The 18,473-nt window shown below is 39.2% G+C and overlaps 1 long non-coding RNA gene across 1 annotated transcript; it reads right to left on the reverse strand.

Moving 5' to 3' along the window:
- Nucleotides 1-1,201: 1,201 nt before the first annotated feature.
- LOC127576039 (uncharacterized) lies at nucleotides 1,202-17,234 on the reverse strand. Its single transcript, XR_007957161.1, has 3 exons — nucleotides 17,144-17,234; nucleotides 15,013-15,206; nucleotides 1,202-2,843 (listed from the first exon to the last, which is right to left on the reverse strand). It is a non-coding gene; the product is annotated as an uncharacterized LOC127576039 (long non-coding RNA).
- Between the last annotated feature and the right edge of the window lie 1,239 nt (nucleotides 17,235-18,473).

Raw genomic sequence — 18,473 nt, forward strand, 5'->3', positions numbered from 1 at the left:
GGAGGCACTGAAGCTTGGTGCAGCCATTGCAAAGGCTCTATGGGGAAGGACTGCAGTCTAAGGCCCTGCTAGACATTTAGGGGCTAAGCCCTGCGTAAAAACCTCTCAAACACAGGAGTGGCAATGATGCCTTGTACATAGAACATGCTAATACTATAAATGTATTGATCCAAAAACACAATGAACAGAAAAACGGGACAGCACTATGAATGTAAAGAAAGCCATGCACTGTTTTTATTATATTTCTTCTATATATTTTTTATGAATAAAGTTTATTTTTCAAATTAAAAAATATTGATGACATTTTGCACACTTGATCTTAACTGATGATGAGCTGATTGATTTTATCCTTTTACTTTTGTTTAGGATATTTGTGGTATTGTTGCCCGTATTGTAGACGTATTGAAACAGCTTGGTTTGAGGAATAACTAGTTTTGGAGCAAAACAGCAGGGATGTGTTCCAGACCTATAAAATTTACTGCTTCAAGTGGACTCAGCCATTACTTGATAGCATGTGGAGTGAATTGTATTTACTAAAGACCGGAGAATTGGTTAGGTGGTTGGTTGATGGTTGAGTATTAGAATGAGGCTGAATTGTATTTTCCCCTCACTTCTGCAGGAAGGTGACTGCAAATGTGTCAGCTTTACATTTCATGCCCACACACAGAGCACCATCATAATTGAGGGCAGGAATACTTATGGAGTTTCCTTAGTCACCCATGCAACTGAAATACCACATTCCTGGGATTTTCCCTCTAGATCTTTGACATTCTTCATAAAAGGTAAAATTGCTGTGCAATGATGCCTTGTTTGACACCAGTCTTCACTGAGATTGGCTCTGTTGTAGACTCATTTGTTAGGATAATGGCTTACATGCCATCATAAAGAAATGTAAGAAGTGAGTACTTGCTGCTTTCTGAATAATGACAAATGTTAGGATAACTTGCTGAAAAGTTTCCTACTTTCTCTCACCCTCCCTCTCGCAAGTCCAGTTAATTACCTGGAGGCAACTGAATGCTGGCTGTTCCTTCAGAATTGCTGGCTTCATTTCGGCTCGTGAGTATTCAAGCAATATGATAATAAAATTTAAAGCAATACTCTTCAGCCATACAGTTTGAAAGTAAGCCAATATGAACCAATGTGTCTCTTTAGGACCTTGAGTTAGGATAAGTTTATTGCACTGAAGCTCTGCTGACAACAACACATCCTGTTCTTAAACAAGTAGCACACTCAATTGCTTAAAATGAAAATCAATACTCTCCCTCCTCAGGCTGATACAGGAGTGGGAAAAATCAATCATTACCTTGTTAATATTTCAGAGCTGATACCATGGGGGAAATAACATAAATTCTACTTCCATGGGTTTTTTCACCACTTTAATCCATCTTAGGTATAACTGGATGTCCATTCACCTTTTTGTAAAACATAGTTTTGCTTTCCATTTAAATTGAACAACTATGTAACTAAAACTGTCCGTATTTTACAACCACATTTAATTTGCACTTTGCAGAAATCCTTAGCAATGTAAAACACAATTTCAACAAAACATCTGTTAACATAGATATATTGTGATCACTCACTGTTGAGGTATCCTCTACTTACACTTGTGTATTGTTTGAATGTAGAATTGTTTATATTCAATTCAAAATAACATATCCCAGTTTATGTAAATGTAATTAAATTATTTGAATGTACAGTATTTTGACTGGCCATATAGAGCATAAGCCACCTTAGGGTGATTTTACATCACTGCAAATCAGTTTCCATTTCATTGTGATGTAAAGGTGGAAGTATCTGTGAGCTTCTAAAAGCAGGCAGAGCTCCCAGAATTGCATTTTGAGAATCTGCATGCTTGCGTACAATTTGTGTTTCCTCCTTAACCTTATAGCTCCAATGTTGTGTCAAGATGCGTTTAAAAGGTCTTATCTGAAAATTTTCAAAAATGAAGAGGTGGTTGTTCCTGCTAGTGCTTTCAAATAATTGGAAATTACGTAAGTATTTTATGTGAAGAACTCTTGCAGCGGTGTGGGAATGTGTATTTGCGGCGTACAGTACAAATGGGATGATACCCACCACTCATGGCTCTGTAAAACTACCGGCACAAGCCAAATGGAAATGTTCCTTCCCATTTTATATCATCCTTATGAAATAGCAACATGTAACAATAGGGAAATTCCCTCTTCAAAGTGAAAATTGTAGTCATTTATCTGTTCAAGTTTGAACAATAGCAATGACTATTAAACACCTAAAGGGAGCAGGAAATGGGCAGTTGTTCACACAGAAATAATTGCTGTTGGAATTGATGATAAAAGCAAATGTGAAACTGAAATTGAAAAGCCAATTAAAGGAATTGACCTGTGAACATGTTTTTCACATTGATTGCATCCCACAAGCATGCCAAGAATTTATAATCATTATAGAATCTGGACATCATCTTCACTATAAGGCAGCACAAAACAAATGTTGTGTGCTGATGCAGTTTTCTGTGACAAGTACAGCCAATTTACAGCAGATGTGTTTTCCTTACAGAATGTCTTAACAGACTTTGCCATTCTCATAGTGCATTCCTGCACAACAGACAGGCAACTTTCTCTACTGCTGTAAGTGCTTGAGAATGAGCAATGATCTAAAGTTTTGCTTCGCTAAATCAACAGGAGTCAAGTGGAACCACAGTGCAGTTGCAAATTCAGGAACATAGTCCAAGTTCGACAGATGCAGCATTGGAGGTGTTGCTACATGATGGTGGACAGCTGGTCTCTTTAGGACATCAAAGCACCAATTCAAGGGATGAGGTCTTCAGGTGATACTGAAAGAATGTCTGTTGGGTCCAAAGTACATGCATCCTAATGGGAAAGAAAATGGCAGATTGCAGGAAAAGTGACAAAACACGTTTCTCAGCATACAGATTTCATGGCATTTTCTTACAACCATTAATGTTTTACTCCCATTTCATTCAAAATACTCAAAACAATTGTTTGCTCCCTCACTAATTACCATGTACTTCCACACAGAAAGTACTTGTGATTCTCATGAATCTACTGAGGAAAGAAATGCTGATGGAAAAGCAGCTTAGCAATTTCATATTAAAATACAGAATAAATGGAAAAAAAATAGTGAAATTAGTACTTGGCAATCTCAGCTCCCTATTTCACAATGTGTTTGTATGGTTATAAGTTCTCTTATGTAAATAATATATTGATATTCAATGGCAGACATATTTCTTATACATTGAAGAAAACAAAAATGTTCATATTCACTAGCAGACCAACAAGAAACAGTAAACACATCCAATTATTTTATTTTGGGAATAAGATAGTTCTCAGAATATCAGGAACTAGTAGACCCATCCCTCCCCAACAAATTCCTGCAATCCGTACCACATACACCCCACAATGTCACCAGACAATTCAACTTGTGTAATTCAAAAAGAACACTAGGTTATTAAAGGCATGTTTGTGTTCACAAGTAAAAGGAACAGAAATCATCGCTTGACTATCACAATAGTGAGGAGCTGATGAAATCCACTCTAACACACCCTGATGTAAATTCCATAAATGGTGTAAACTACCACTACTCTGGTCTCTGAGAATTTCTCCACAGAACTCTGCAGGCGTTCATGGTTGCATTCATTTTTAAATGCACAAAATAATCTATACCTAAAATATTGTGAATTTAGAAAAATTTACACATACATTTATAAAATCTAAATAGTTACCTTTGAACCCTTGGGATTACAAATTCAATCTCTATTTAGATTTGAAACAACCACAATACATGCAATGTTCTTCTTCCTGCTATAAAATCTGTCATGGTTCAGTTGAGTCACTAAGAAAAGTAAAACTGATGAACACCTTGCTAAACCTAAATTATAGAATTAAGCTGCTTAACATTCAGTCCAAAAGAACAATACTAACCTAAAAAGCTGGAGACAATAACTTGTCTCGTTAGGATATTGTTAGCGAGGAGAAGATTATCCCTACTCTTGTCATCATGTCCTAAAGCTAAAAATAGTGTTCCATGATGTTCCACAAGAATCTGCGCTGGACACTGACTACTCATAATACAGAGTATCCTACGTTATGGAGGGGTTGCGTTCTGAGAAAACCATCTGCTCTGTGATTTTCCATAACATGAACTCTTTCTTCCCCATTGACTACCATGTTATAACTGAAGATGTGTTCCTGAACTTTGTTGCTACCACAGTCACTTTGATTCAGGAAACCCTAGGACGGCAAATATCTTGCACTACTTCTAACATTGGAATATGGTTTCTAAACTTAACCATTCAAAGTGTTGCTAATGCCTATTCATGGATGATTGTTTTGTGCTTTGATGCCAATTAGTCCTTTTTTTTAAGTTTAACATGAAGACTTGCACTTAATGTGGCACCTTAACCCTTCTCTCTATGTTTCTGTTTTAATAAGTTACTTTCAAGTGCAAGTGTCTGTTACATTGTCTAAATTGTTAGCCAAATGACACAAGTGCTGGAAACCTGCATGGTGACGTCACAACATCGCATACAGCAGGTATTCAGCAGCTTTCCGGTAAGTATGGAACTACTGTAAGATTCTGAGTGACACAGAGTGAATTACAGAATGACTGTAAGCCTGGAATTAGCTGAGTGATGGATGTCAGTGCATTTTTTACATTTGTTCCATTGCTGGTCCGCGTTAGGGTCGAACGGCAGATCCATTGGCTAGGATTTCCCTGCGTTACACTGGGAATTCATTTCTCTGATCCTACACCAGTCAGACCTGTATGTTGAGGTGAGCTAAACAGTTTGTATTTTAGTATTTAATTAGTCCTTGGTCTATTAACATGTTTTCAATCAAATTTATTTATTTATTTTAATTATTGAAGGAATTTTGATACATTATATCCACTCTTTTATTGTTTTTACATAAATTCCATCAGAGCAAATTTTTATTCTCTATCTCAAATCTTTGGTAATGACTTGTGAATTCTGTAATGGTGAACTTCCATTACCTGAACTACCACAAATGTAGGGAAAACATTGTATTTAAACCTGAAATAGAAAATAAACCTTCCTGTAGTTGCAGGAAGACCCAGTTAGACCTCATTAGAAATATTATGCGCAGTTCTGGGCACTGCACCTTGGAAATGATATATTGACCTTGGACAGAGTGCAGCATAGGTAGTTGTCACACCTTCAAGAGTTAAGTGGTGAGGATAGATCACATAAACTAGTCTGGTATTCCCTGAAACATGGAAGGCTAATGAGTGATTTGGTTGAAGGTTTTATGACTTTGCAAGGAGTTGTTTGGATTTGTAACGTTAACTAATAAACAGAGAGAAAATTTTGCTATTCGAGTAGTCAAGGACACAAGGACATAATCTTTAAAATCTGGGTCAGAGCATTGAGAGAAGAAATTAGGAAAGACTCCTTTACTCAAAGAGTGGGAGAAGTATGAAAATCTCTCTCACAGGGTGCTAGGTTAATTAATAATGTTAAATCGGAGATTATTAGATTTTTGCGACTGAAGGATATAAATGCTCTTGGGATTTAATGAATTTTAATCTCACCAATTTCTCCAGCACTTCTTTTTACTAATGCTTATTTCCTTCGGTTCCTCATTCTCACTACATGTGTAGTTCTCTGGTATTTCTAGTGTTTTTTTGTGTCTTCTTCCATGTGGAGAGGGACCAAGTAGTTATTTAATATCTCTGCATTTTCTTATTCCCTGTTATAATTTCCCCTGTCTGTCGGTATCTGACACACATTTGCCCTTGCTGGAGTTTTCCTTTTTATAGACGTATAGAAGCCCTTACAGTCTGCTTTTACCTTGCTCACCAGTTTACTGTCAGGTTCTATCTTTCCCTTATCAGTGTCTTGATCCTTCTTGGAATTCGGAAAAGGTTCCAAATCTAAGGCCTATGGCTGCTTCTCCTGACTTTAAAAGTCTCTTTCTTTATTTAATACCATTTTTAATTTCCTCTGTAAGCTACGGATAGACCACTTTTCCTGTTGGGTTTTTATGCCTTGAGGGTATTTTTGTTTTGCAAATCAAGCATTATTTCTTTATGTGCTACTGTTGCCTGTCTACCATCAGGCCTGTTGATATGGTTTGCAAATTAGCTACAGCCAATTTTTCTCTCATAGCTTAATATTTTCTTTGTTTAGATTTAAAATCTTTATTTTGGATCGAATTACATTATTTTCAAACTCAATGAAAAAATTCTATCATAAGGATCTTTTAAAGTAAGATTATTCATTAACTCTAAGAAATTACATCTTTTCCCTAATTGTTTTCTCAATACTTTGATCCAGAAAACCACCTTGTAAATATTACAAGAATTCACCCCCCTCCTTATTACCACAAATTTGACTTGTCCAATTAATGTGTGCATTAACGACCCCTGTGATAACTCTATTGCTCATAAATTTACACATCATAATTTAGTTTTCCCTCAGCCTCCTCTGCTCCAAAGAAAACAATGTTCTGGTCCCGACAACTCCCTCATAAATCTCCTCTGCACCATTTCCAGTGCAGTCACATGGTTCTTGTAGTGTGATGACTAAAACTGTACCGAGTTCTGAAGCTTTGGTCTAACCAATGTTATATACAATTCCAGCATAAACTCCCTGCTGTTATATTCTATGTCTTGCTAATAAAGTAAATCATCTCAGGTGCATTTTATAGATTAGTCTTGCTACTTTAAGGATCTGATGACAGAAAATCCTAGGCCTTTCTGTTTCGCCACACCACTCAATATCTTGCCATCTATTGTTTGTTCCCTTGCCTTGTCTCATCTCCCCTAAATGCATTAACTCACTCTTCTGTGTATTAAGTTCCATTTGCCTCTTTTCAGCCCAACTAACCAGACCTTTCTTCAGTTTAAAGCTTTCTTCCTCACTGCCAACCACATCACCAATTTTTGTGTCATCTATAAACTTCTTTGTCATGTTCCTTGCAGCCTAGGTCATCAATACTTATTAAAAACAACTGATTGAGTATTAAGTTGTGTGAAATCCTATTGATAACAGCCTCCCAATTACAAAAACATCACCTATTATCCTTGGCTTCCTGCTGCTGAGTCAATTTTGGAACCAATTTGCTTTTTCACCTTTCTGACCAAAGCCAGCATGTAGAATATTTCCGAACTTCAGCCTGAAAGGCCTGGGTCTAATTCTTAGACAATGCTCCTCAGGTCCTTGACCCCCTAATGTGATGGACATTCATTATTCAGGGTCAGGAGGCTTTTTGCTAAACTCAGGTTTTTAGCACAACAGAAGAAACTGCCTAAGGTTCAAGATGTTTATTGTTAATCTTTAATTCGTATTATTTACCCATCCACCTGAGAAGCAAGACTGTCCTGGCTCTGGAAGCCTATTGTTGACTTAACTGAGACTGCAACCTAATCAGAAGAAACAACATTGTCTGTGTTAACCTAAGGCTCCAGCCATCTGACCTGATCAATGCAGTTGTGAAAACATCACATGCAGATGATGTCGTCACTAGATGACAGGCAGAAAAAGACCTGTGTGGATGAGTGTGTGCCTTTGAGAACATACCGAGTTTTCCCAAATCAGAAGCACTGGATGAACCAGGAGATTTACAGTCTGCTGAGGGCTAGATCTGTGGCATTCAAGACCGGCGATCAAATATCCTATAAGAATCCAGGTATGACCTATGGAAAACCATTATGAGAGAGAAAAGGCAATTCTGTGTGAAATTAGAGACATAATCGGATGCACAACAGCTGTGGCAGGGTTTGCATGCCATTACTTCCTACAAGATGAAACCTAACAGCATAAATTGCAGAGATGCTTCACTCCCTGATGAGCTCAACACCTTTTACACACACTTTGAAAACAAGAATAACACTACACTTATGCAAATCCCCACAGCATCCAATGACCCTGTGATCTCTGTCTCGGAAGCCAATGTCAGAGCATCCTTCAAGAGGGTGAACCCTTGCAAGGTGTCAGGCCCTGACGGTGTACCTGGCTGGGTACTGAAAACCTGTGCCAACCAACTGGCTGGTGTGTTCAAGGACATCTTCAACCTCTCACTGCTGCAGTCTGAGGTTCCCACCTGCTTCAAAAGGGCAGCAATCATACCGGTGCCCAAGAAGAGCAGGGTGAGCTGCCTGAACAACTACTGACCAGTAGCACTCACATCTACTGGGATGAAGTGCTTTGAGAGGTTGGTCATGGCTAGAATTAACTCCTGCCTGAGAAAAGACCTGGATCCACTGCATTTTGCCTACCACTGCAATAAGTCTACAGTGGACGCAATCTCACCGGCTCTCCACTCTGCTTTGGAGCACCCAGACAACAGTAGAACATACATCAGGCTGCTGTTCATCAATTACAGCTCAGTGTTCAACACCAAAGTCCCTTCAGTATTAATCACCAAGCCTGAAAACCTGGGCCTCTGGATCCTCAACTTCCTTATCGGGAGACCAGTCAGTGCAGATTGGTAATAACATCTCTTCCCCGCTGATAATCAACACAGGCACACCTCAAAGATGTGTGCTTAGCCCATTGCTCTACTCTCTTTACACTCATGACTGTGTGGCTAAGCACACCTCAAACGCTATCTATAAATTCACAGATGACACCACTGTTGTTGGTAGAATCTCAGATGGTGACAAGGAGCCATATATGAGTGAGGTAGATTGGCTGGTTGATTGGTGTCACAACAACAACCTTGCACTCAACGTCAGCAAGACCAAGGAATTGATTGTTAACTTCAGGAAGGGGAAGTCAGGAGAACACACCAGTCCTCATTGAGGGGTCAGCGATGAAAAGGGTGAGCAGCTTCAAGTTCCTGGGCGTCAACATCTTGGAGGATCTATCCTTGGCCCAACACATTGATGCAATCACAAAGAAGGCACACCAGCAGCTCTACTTCATTAGAAGTTTGAGGAGATTTGGTATATTACCAATGACTCTTGCAAATTTCTATAGATGTACATTCTGACTGGTTACATCACCGCCTGGTATGGAGGCTCCAATGCACAGGATCGCAAGAGGCTGCAGAGGGTTGTAAACTCAGTCAGCTCCATCGCAAACACAACCCTCTTCACTATCAAGGACATCTTCAAGAGGTGGTGCCTCAAGAAGGCGGCATCCATCATTAAGGATTCACACCATCCAGGACATGCTCTTTTCTTGTTACTAACATTGGGGTGGAGGTACAGGAGCCTGAAGACCCACACTCGATGATTAAGGAGCAGCTTCTTCCCCTCCATCATCAGATTTCTGAATGGTCCATAAACCCATGAACACTATCTCATTGTTCCTTTTTTTTGCACTATTTATTTACTTTGTAATTTATTGTTTTTTATGACTTTGTAGTGTACTGCTGCTGCAAAACAACTAATTTCACATTAGATAAGACAGTGATAATAAACCTGATACTGATTTTGATTCTGAAGAGGGAAATATTAGAAGGTAGTAGGGGTGGGGAGGAGTTACAGAGATGAAGGCATCGAGTCCACTCCTCAGCCTTGACCCGAGAAGCATCGCTTCCCAGAGCCTTCTTTCTGGAATAGATGACTTGTTTGTCTGCAACTCATTGGTATGTTTTTCTAGTTTGTAAGAATTTTACTTGTGTTTGGAAATCCTTTGTAGAATTGACAACAACCTTTCCCTCAATGTCAACAAAACAAAAGAGCTGTTCATTGACTTCAGGAAAGGGGGCAGTGTACATGCACCTGTCTACATCAACAGTGCTGAGGTTGAAAGTGTTGAGAGCTTCAGGTTCCTAGGAGGGAACATCACCAATAGCCTGTCCTGGTCAAATCACTTAGACACCATGGCCAAGAAAACTCACTAGTGCCTCTACTTCTTCAGGAGGCTAAAGAAATTCCGTATGTCCTCTTTGACATTCACCAACTTTTATCGATGCACCATAGAAAGCATCCAATCTGGATGCATCACAGCTTGGAATGGCAACTGCTCTGCCCAGGACTGCAAGAAACTGCAGAGAGTTGTGGACACAGCCCTGCGCGTCACGCAAACCAGCCTCCCCTCCATGGACTCTTGTCTTTACCTCTCGCTGCCTTGGTGAAGCAGCCAGCATAATCAAAGACCCCACCCACCCGGGACATTCTCTTTTTTCTCCTCTCCCATCAGGCAGACGATGCAAGAGCCTGAGGGCACATACCACCAGGCTCAACGACAGCTTCTATCCCACTGTGATAAGACTATTGAACGGTTCCCTTATATGTTGAGATGGACTCTTGACCTCACAATCTACCTTGTTGTGACCTTGCACCATATTGTCTACCTGCAATGCATTTCCTCTGTAGCTGTGACACTTTACTCTGTACTGTTATTGTTTTTACCTGTACTACCTCAAATGCACTCTGTACTAACTCAATGTAACTGCACTATGTAATGAATTGATCTGTACGATTGGTATGCAAGACAAGTTTTTCACTGTACCTTGGTATGTGACAATAATAAACCAATACCAATACTGATAATCTCTGTTAGAAATTACTACACAAAATAAATGTGCTCCATTAAACTAAAATAACTGTGTTGAATCTGCTTCTTTAGCTGGAAGTACCTCCTCCTCGGTTAGGAGGGGGGAGCTATCACTCGAAGTAGTGATTATTGACAGCTAAACCCCTTCAGAAAAGAGACAAACTAGTTAAGTAAATTAGTCTTTGCATTATTGGCTGATATAGTGTAAGCATTCAAGATGCACTAAAATTGACTTATTATATGAAAATATTTTGTGTTGTCACGTGTTTATAGAATGAATGATAATTAAAACTTCGCCAAAAGTTTAGGGATAAGTACAGCTGAGATCAAGGAAGTGAACACTTAAACAATTTATGAACACACAGAAACCCTTCTATCAGAAGGTACTCAATGAGTCCCTTGGGCACCCAATCAAGAAAAGCTCCTCTAGTACCAGTAGCCTTCTGGAACAGTTGGTGGAGTGAACGTCTGCTCGCAGGAGGAATCCTGGCAGGAGACTGATCTCAAAACTAGTTTCAGCAAGGATTAGCTGGGCTAGAAACCTTCGCTTAGCAAGAAGAGGTGTGATGGATATTCACTCTCCAGGGTCGGGAGGCTTTTTGTGAACCTCAGCTTTTTAGAACGGTAGAAGAAACTGTCCAAGGTTCAAGATGTTTACTGTTAATCTTTAGCTAGTACTATTTACCCATCCTCCTGAGAAACAATACTAGCTCAGGAAGCCTATTGTTGACTTAACTGAGACTGCAACCTAATCAGAAGAAACAAGCTCCAGCCATCTGACCCGATCAATGCAGTTGTGAAAACATCACATGCAGATGAGGTTATCACTAGATGACTGGCAAAAACAAACAAAAGCGATATAAATTTTAGAAGGCAGTAAGGGTGGGGAGGAGTTACAGAGATGAAGACATAGAGTCAACGCCTCAGCCTTGACCTGAGAAGGATCGCTTCCCAGAGCCTTCTTTCTGCAATGGACAACTTGCTCATCTGCAGCTCATTGGTATGCTTTTCTAGTTTGTAAGAATTGTACTTGTGTTTGGAAATCCTTTGTAGAATTATAATCTCTGTTAGAACTTATTCCTTATTTAAATGTGCCCCATTTAAATAAAATAACTGTGTTTAATCTGTTTTGTTAGTTGGAAGCATCTCCTCCTTGGTTAGGAAGGGAGACCCACTGCTCGAAATAGTGATTATTGACAACTAAGCACCCCTTCAGAAAAGAGACTAAAGTAGTTAAGTAAGTGAGTCTTTGCATTATAGGTTGATAGAGTATAATCTCCCTAAAGTGAGGATACTGAGAGTGTCACGAACCAGCAACAAAAGAAACACACTGAGCATGATTCAGTGTTAAAAACTATTTTATTAATTACTACTTATGATAATATGTAAAATAAAAGTAAAAATGTTAGTATGTTAGAATTCAAAAATGTTAAACCTTGAACGTTAACCCCAAAACTAAACTCTTTGTGTGTGTGTGTGGCAAAGTCCAAAACTCCCAGTTCCGGAATGGTTCTTAAAGTTCAGTTCCGCAAGCTATAAGGTGAAACATGAGCAAGGGCTTCTTCAACAACTACCGTTGTCAGAAGATAAGACGTAGACGTAGAGAACATAGGGAGAGTAAATACGAAATCCAAATGTTCCACGATGGAACCCAAACGACACTCCAGTGTTTACCCGGTAGTGACTTCCTCACCCTGAAAAGCATCCAAATCGTGGTCGTCCACATACAAATACCTGTTTCCTTCTACAGGTCAGCAACAAAGTGAACTCCACTGGATTACTTCCAACTTCCATACATGGATTTCTGTGGCAAACACAGTTATTGTTTCTCATCCAACGATAGAGAAAACAAGCAGGCTGGTGTCTCTCTCCCTTCTCTCTCTCTCTCTTCTTCTTCTTCAACAACGTCATTATGTCCTTAATCTTCTATTGACGTAAGCACGCCCCACACACACATACACACACACTCTCTATCTTAAAGGGACTTTCACTGAGTCCGTAACAAGAGACACCTATAACTATAAGACTTAACGTCTTGGCATAAGTTTAAGACTCTAGAATGGTATACTCAATATCATCACAGGCTTAAAATTGTTCCTATTTCTTTTCATATGGCCATTGCATGTGTTTCCGCTTTGTGTGCGTACATTCCAAAGTCTCTGTTCCTGCATTCCTTTCAACATTTTATTATTTAGTTCACATTGCCTCTTCTTATTGCTTCTAGCAAAATGTATACTTCACAATTCTCTGTATAAATTGCATCTGCTATGTGCCTGGCAAATTCACCTGTTTGTCTATGGCATTCTAATAGCTATTTCTATTCTCACAAGAACACAAGAAAATAGGAGCAGAAGTAGGCCACTTGGCTCCTCAAGCCTGTCCCACTATTCAATATATAGTCATGGATGATCCACACTCAACTCCTCTTCTGTGTCAGTTCCCAATACCCCTCAATTACCTGATGTTTCAAAAATTTACCTCCTCTTTAAATACCTCCAACAATCTAGCCTCCACACCCTGCAGAGTAGAGAATTCCAGAGATTCACCAGCCTCTGCAAGAAGAAATGCCTCTACACCTCAGGTTTATATGATTTCCCTCCTTATCGTGTAACTATGTCTCCCCTCATTCAAAATTCACCTCAATGTAAACTACACTTTCATAAGATCTGCAAGGCTTGTAGTTGTGCTTTGAATACCAAAGCCCAGGTTCCTAATCTATATCAAAAATAACAGTGGTTATAACACTGTCTAGTGAGGGACACAATTGTATGCTTTCCTCCAGTCTGAAGTACAACAGCTCACTTCAACTCCCTATTTGCTTTTTATTTTAGCCAGTGATTGGGATCTAAAAAATTTCAAGGTGGTGTAACAGTTTAAAAAAAGAAGTGAGGAAATGGAGAAGACTGTGGTTGCCCTGACAATGAAGGCTGAGATAAGACGACAGGGAGATCAGAATGTTAAATCAGAATGGTTGAGCTAAGAAATAACAAAGAGCAGAAAATACTGTTGGGAGTACTTTACAGGGCTCCAGACAGAAATCATGGTTTTGGGCTGTATATAAATTAGGAAATTTGAGGAGCACCAGTGTAATACAGTAATTCTGAGGGATGGTAACCTTCATGTGGATAAGACAAACCAAAATGGCAAAATTATTTGGAGGATGAGCTCATGGAATTTAGTCGAAATAGTTTTCTAGAATAATGTCAGGAAGTCAACAATGAAAGATCTGACACTGCAAAGAGATACTAAATCATCTTATGGTTAGGATTCCTCTAGAAAAGAGTAATCTTGATAAAACAGGTTATCATACCGAACCTGAGAGTAATGTTAAACTAGAATCATAAAGATAAATGATGCCATTAAATATCAGTCAGATTAGCTGAGGTAGAATTGGAATTTTATGTATGACAGATAAACTATGGCAATCATTTGAAAAGTGATCTCTTTTTTATTTCAGTGATATTGGCGTCACTGGCAAGGCTAACCTTTATTGCCAACCCCTAATTGCCCTTGAGAGGATGGTGGTGAGCCAACTTCTTGAACCATTGCATCCTTCCCAACAATGGTACACCCACATTACTGTTGGGTCGCAGTTCCAGGAATTAGACCCTGGAGCATATCTCAAAGTCAGGGAAGTACATGAGTCAGCTTTCCTTGTTCTTCTAGGAAGTTGAGGTCTCAGGTTTTTTTTAGGAGGACCTGTCTAAAGGTACACTCCCCGTGATTGTTAGGCAGCAGCCACACACATTAAAATGCCCAAGGAGCACAGAGGCTTGGAGAGGAGAGGGAGAAGAGACAGCATGGAAGAATTCATTAATGGCACATATACCAAGGGAAAGGTCTTGTGTGCCAGAGGGTGCCAGGAGACCCACCAGAAGATACATGTGCTTGCAGGTGGCTCAAGTTGTCTCCTCTAGGAGTGAGAATCCTCACACAATACAGCAATGTCACAAGAAGTTTCAAGTTCTCACAAGATGAGCTAAACACCACTGAAGATGCTCTCAGCTACAGAAACACTCATCCACGCATAGCAGCTGCTACCGCACATGCCCTACATTCTGGTACATTAACCACCCCTTGCCTACCACCCTCACCACCACTGTTGGCATTCTACCACTTCCATGCCCTCACACAATCATTGGATGAGGATCACAACGGGGATTATTTCATAACTGGAATGATGCCGTTGCACAGTGAGATAGTCTGCAAGCTGTCAGGCCTGCCACACCATATGTAGAAGATAATGAGGAACTTGAAGGAATCCTGAGGTGATGTGCATTTCTTTGGATGGAGTTAGCAACAACCCCATCACACAGCACCTACGGGCTCAGAGGACAGTTGCTGTAGAAGTACTGATGGAAGCTTTACGACATCTTTCTTCTCTTACCCTGGTCCAGCAAGAGCATTTGAGAAATTCCTGAACCTCTTTAGAAACAGCTTGATATTGAGTAGTCAGATGCCATCCATTGCTGCTCTCATCTTCAGAAAGGCAATATCATTTCTCTCTACTATCTTTAATACTTATGTTGCTGGCATGTATTGTCACTCACCTGCAGTTGTTGGAGTGTGAACATATGTGAGATGCCACCTAATAGAGAAGAGCCCCTTAGATCAGTGCTGACTGCTGAAGATGTCAGGAAAGGCAAACTCTTGAAGGATGTGGAAGCTGCCAGAAAACATGGCGTCCATCACCTGAAATTCTTTTCATCATCCAGAATGACATGGATGTTAGAGGAAATACTTTCTATGAATGAAAAGATCAAAGTTGTTCATGAATATGAAACCTCACTGAAATAAAAATATAGAATCATAGAGACATACAGCACAGAAACAGGCCCTTCAGCCTATCACGTCCATGCCGACCTTTTTGCCCATCTACAGGAATCCCATTTCCTGCATTAGGACCATATCTTTTTAAGCCTTGCCTATTTAAGTGTCTGCCTAAATGCCAATCTTAAATGTTGTAACTGCATCTGATTCCACTACCTACATTGGCAGTGTGTTCCAGATACCAACCACTGTCTGTATAAAAATCTTAGCTCTCAGTTCCCCTTTAAAATTACTCCCACTCACCTTAAACCTACGATCTCTTGATTTTGATACCCATTGTTTCCCCATTTGTATAGAGCTTTCGTAACCTCTTTTACTCTACACTGAGTTGCAGACTGAGAAAGACAGCAGAGATCAACAGTTACTGCTTGGAATGATTCAGTGGCGAGAAAACTGGAAGTTATCATGATCTTCACCTCTTCATAGAAAGAAGTTCATACAGAAGTGGACTTTGGGAGTTTTTAGAGCAGTCAACGGTCAATTCTGAATCTGCCTGGAAGCTCCTGATAATGACAAGATTCCTTTAAAATAGGAATGAAGCAAGAGCTTAGCATTTTGTGCTCCTGATTTTCCTGTAACCGTTGCACAATGGAGCTTTGAGCTCCAATATATATTACTGTGCAATGATTGATGGCACGAGGTACACTGGGAAAACATCTGACGACCTAGCATAGATGTGCCCGATATCATTTCACAGCTGGTATGACTTCACCCAGAAATGATCACTAATGCTATTCTTCAAAGAAAAAGTAGTTCAAGAAGCTTAAATTAAACAAATTAAATAATATATTTTCCATGTTTTAATTTGGGTAACAAATAAGTAATTGAACAACTTTAAACTCCAGGAAGTAATATTTAATTTGGATTTATGCTGAATTGCATTTCTAGCTTTAATTGTTTTCTGTGATTTATATATTTATAATGCCTTATATATTATGTTCATCAGTTTCATTATTCCACTATTAGTTATAATAGCCTCAAGTTACCTAGCTCTGGAGTGCAAAACATGTCCTGTTGATTTATACTTTTCATTTTTTTTTGTTTTATTTGTAAACATGCCTTGGGACTTCCACTAATTTCCTTCTGCTTTTATTTACTCCCCTTTACACTTATTGGAGTACTAGCTCCAAGTGCTTCTAATGAAATATAATCAATCTTTTTAGAAGCTAAATTTGATATGTAACTACAGTAACGTTGTAACAGCAAAAGATTAACTTGATTACAAAGCCCTGGTTAGAGCATTCATCGAATATTGAGAGAAGTTCTTGGTATCACATGTTGGGAAGGATATAATGGCTTTAGAAAATGTGTAGCTAGAATTGCCCAGGTTAGGACAGGACATAAAGGTTTTAATTGAAGCAAACAATTTGCACAAATGGGGGTTCTATTCACTGGAACTGGAAAGTTGAAGGGGGACATGATTGAAGATATTGAGGGGAATTTATAGGAGAGAGAGAGAAAAAATATTCTGCTGTTTAGTGTGATGATATTGAGTGTACCTTTTCTAGAGTCTTAAACTTAAGCCAAGACCTTGCCTTATTAGTTATAAGTGTCTCTCAGTATCCTCACTTTAGGGAGATTAAATATATCAACTGAGAAGTCAAAGACTAATTTATTTAACTACTTAAGTCTCTTTTCTGAAGGGATTTAGTTGTCAATAATCACTATTTTGATCGGTGAGTCTCCCTCTCCTAACAAAGGAGGGTACTTCCAGCTAACGAAGCAGATTAAACACAGTTATTTTATTTTCATGGAGCACATTTATTTTGAGGAGTAATTTCTAACAGAGATTATAATTCTACAAAGGATTTCCAAACACAAGTACAATTCTTAAAAACTAGAAAAGCATACCAATGAGCTGCAGATAAACAAGTCATCCATTGCAGAAAGAAGTCGCTGGGAAGCGATCCTTCTTGGCTGAGGAGTGGACTCTATGTCTTCATCTCTGTAACTCCTCCCCACCCCTACTGCCTTCTAATATTTATATCTTTTCTTGCCAGTCATCTAGTGATGATCTCATCTGCATGTGATGTTTTCACAACTGCATTGATCTGGTCAGATGGCAGGAGACTTAGGTTAACAAAGACAATGTTGTTTCTTCCAATTAGGTTGCAGTCTCAGTTAAGTCAACAATTTCCTTCCTGAGCCTCCTCAGTATTGTTACTCAGGAGGATGGGTAAATAGCACTGGTTGAAGATTAACAATAAACATCTTGAACCTTAGACGGTTTCTTCTGCTGTTCTAAAAAGCTGAGGTTCACAAAAAGCCTCCTGACCCTGGTTTCTAGACCAGGTAGTCCTTGCTGAAACTAGTTTTGAGATCAGTCTCCTGCCAGGATTCCTCCTGCGAGCAGACGTTCACTCCACCAACTGTTCTAGTAGGCTACTGGTACTAGAGGAGCTTTTCTTGATTGGGTGCCCAAGGGACTCATTGAGTACTTCCTGATAGAAGGGTTTCTATGTGATCATAAATTGTTTAAGTGTTCACTTCCTTGAACTCAGCTGTACATATCCCTAAACTTTTGGCGGAGTTTTAATCATCACACATTCTCTAAACACGTGACAGCAATACAAAGCATTCTCATATAATAGGTCCATTTTAGTCCATCTTGAACGTTTCTTCTTCTTCTTCATAAGCAGATCTTGCTTATTCCAACTTTGAAATAGTTCAAGCTTTGGTCAGCGTCTTTGTGTATCGTTGCTTCTTCTCATCAGCTGGTGACGTCGTACGTTAAAAAGGTTACCATTGCTTTTCACAGGAGTCTTCATATTTCCTTAAGCAGAACCACAGATTCTTGTTGCGTTAGGCTGTGTGTTGTTATCTTCTTCTCCTGATAAGTCTTTTACAATAGTAAAGGATAAAACACATGATATAGTAAGACATACTGGTTTGAATATAAATGTCAAAAGGGTAAACCAAGAGGGTATAGTGCCACTATTAGTGGCGAATAATACAGTATATTAACAAAGTACAATATGTAAAGTCTTAAAAACCATATTATATAGGTTACTCATGTTAAAAGTATATCTGCAATACCCAAATGAGTGAGTAGAAAATGTTTGTCGACTCATCTTTTCTCAAGATTGTGTTGTTAGATCAATTTTCAGCGATAGATACATCAAGATGCTCCTCAACATGAGTCAAGAAACATACATATCTGTCGGTAATAATTGTGATGAGA

Source organism: Pristis pectinata, chromosome 11 (assembly GCF_009764475.1).
Source record: "Pristis pectinata isolate sPriPec2 chromosome 11, sPriPec2.1.pri, whole genome shotgun sequence".
Taxonomy (NCBI): domain Eukaryota; kingdom Metazoa; phylum Chordata; class Chondrichthyes; order Rhinopristiformes; family Pristidae; genus Pristis; species Pristis pectinata.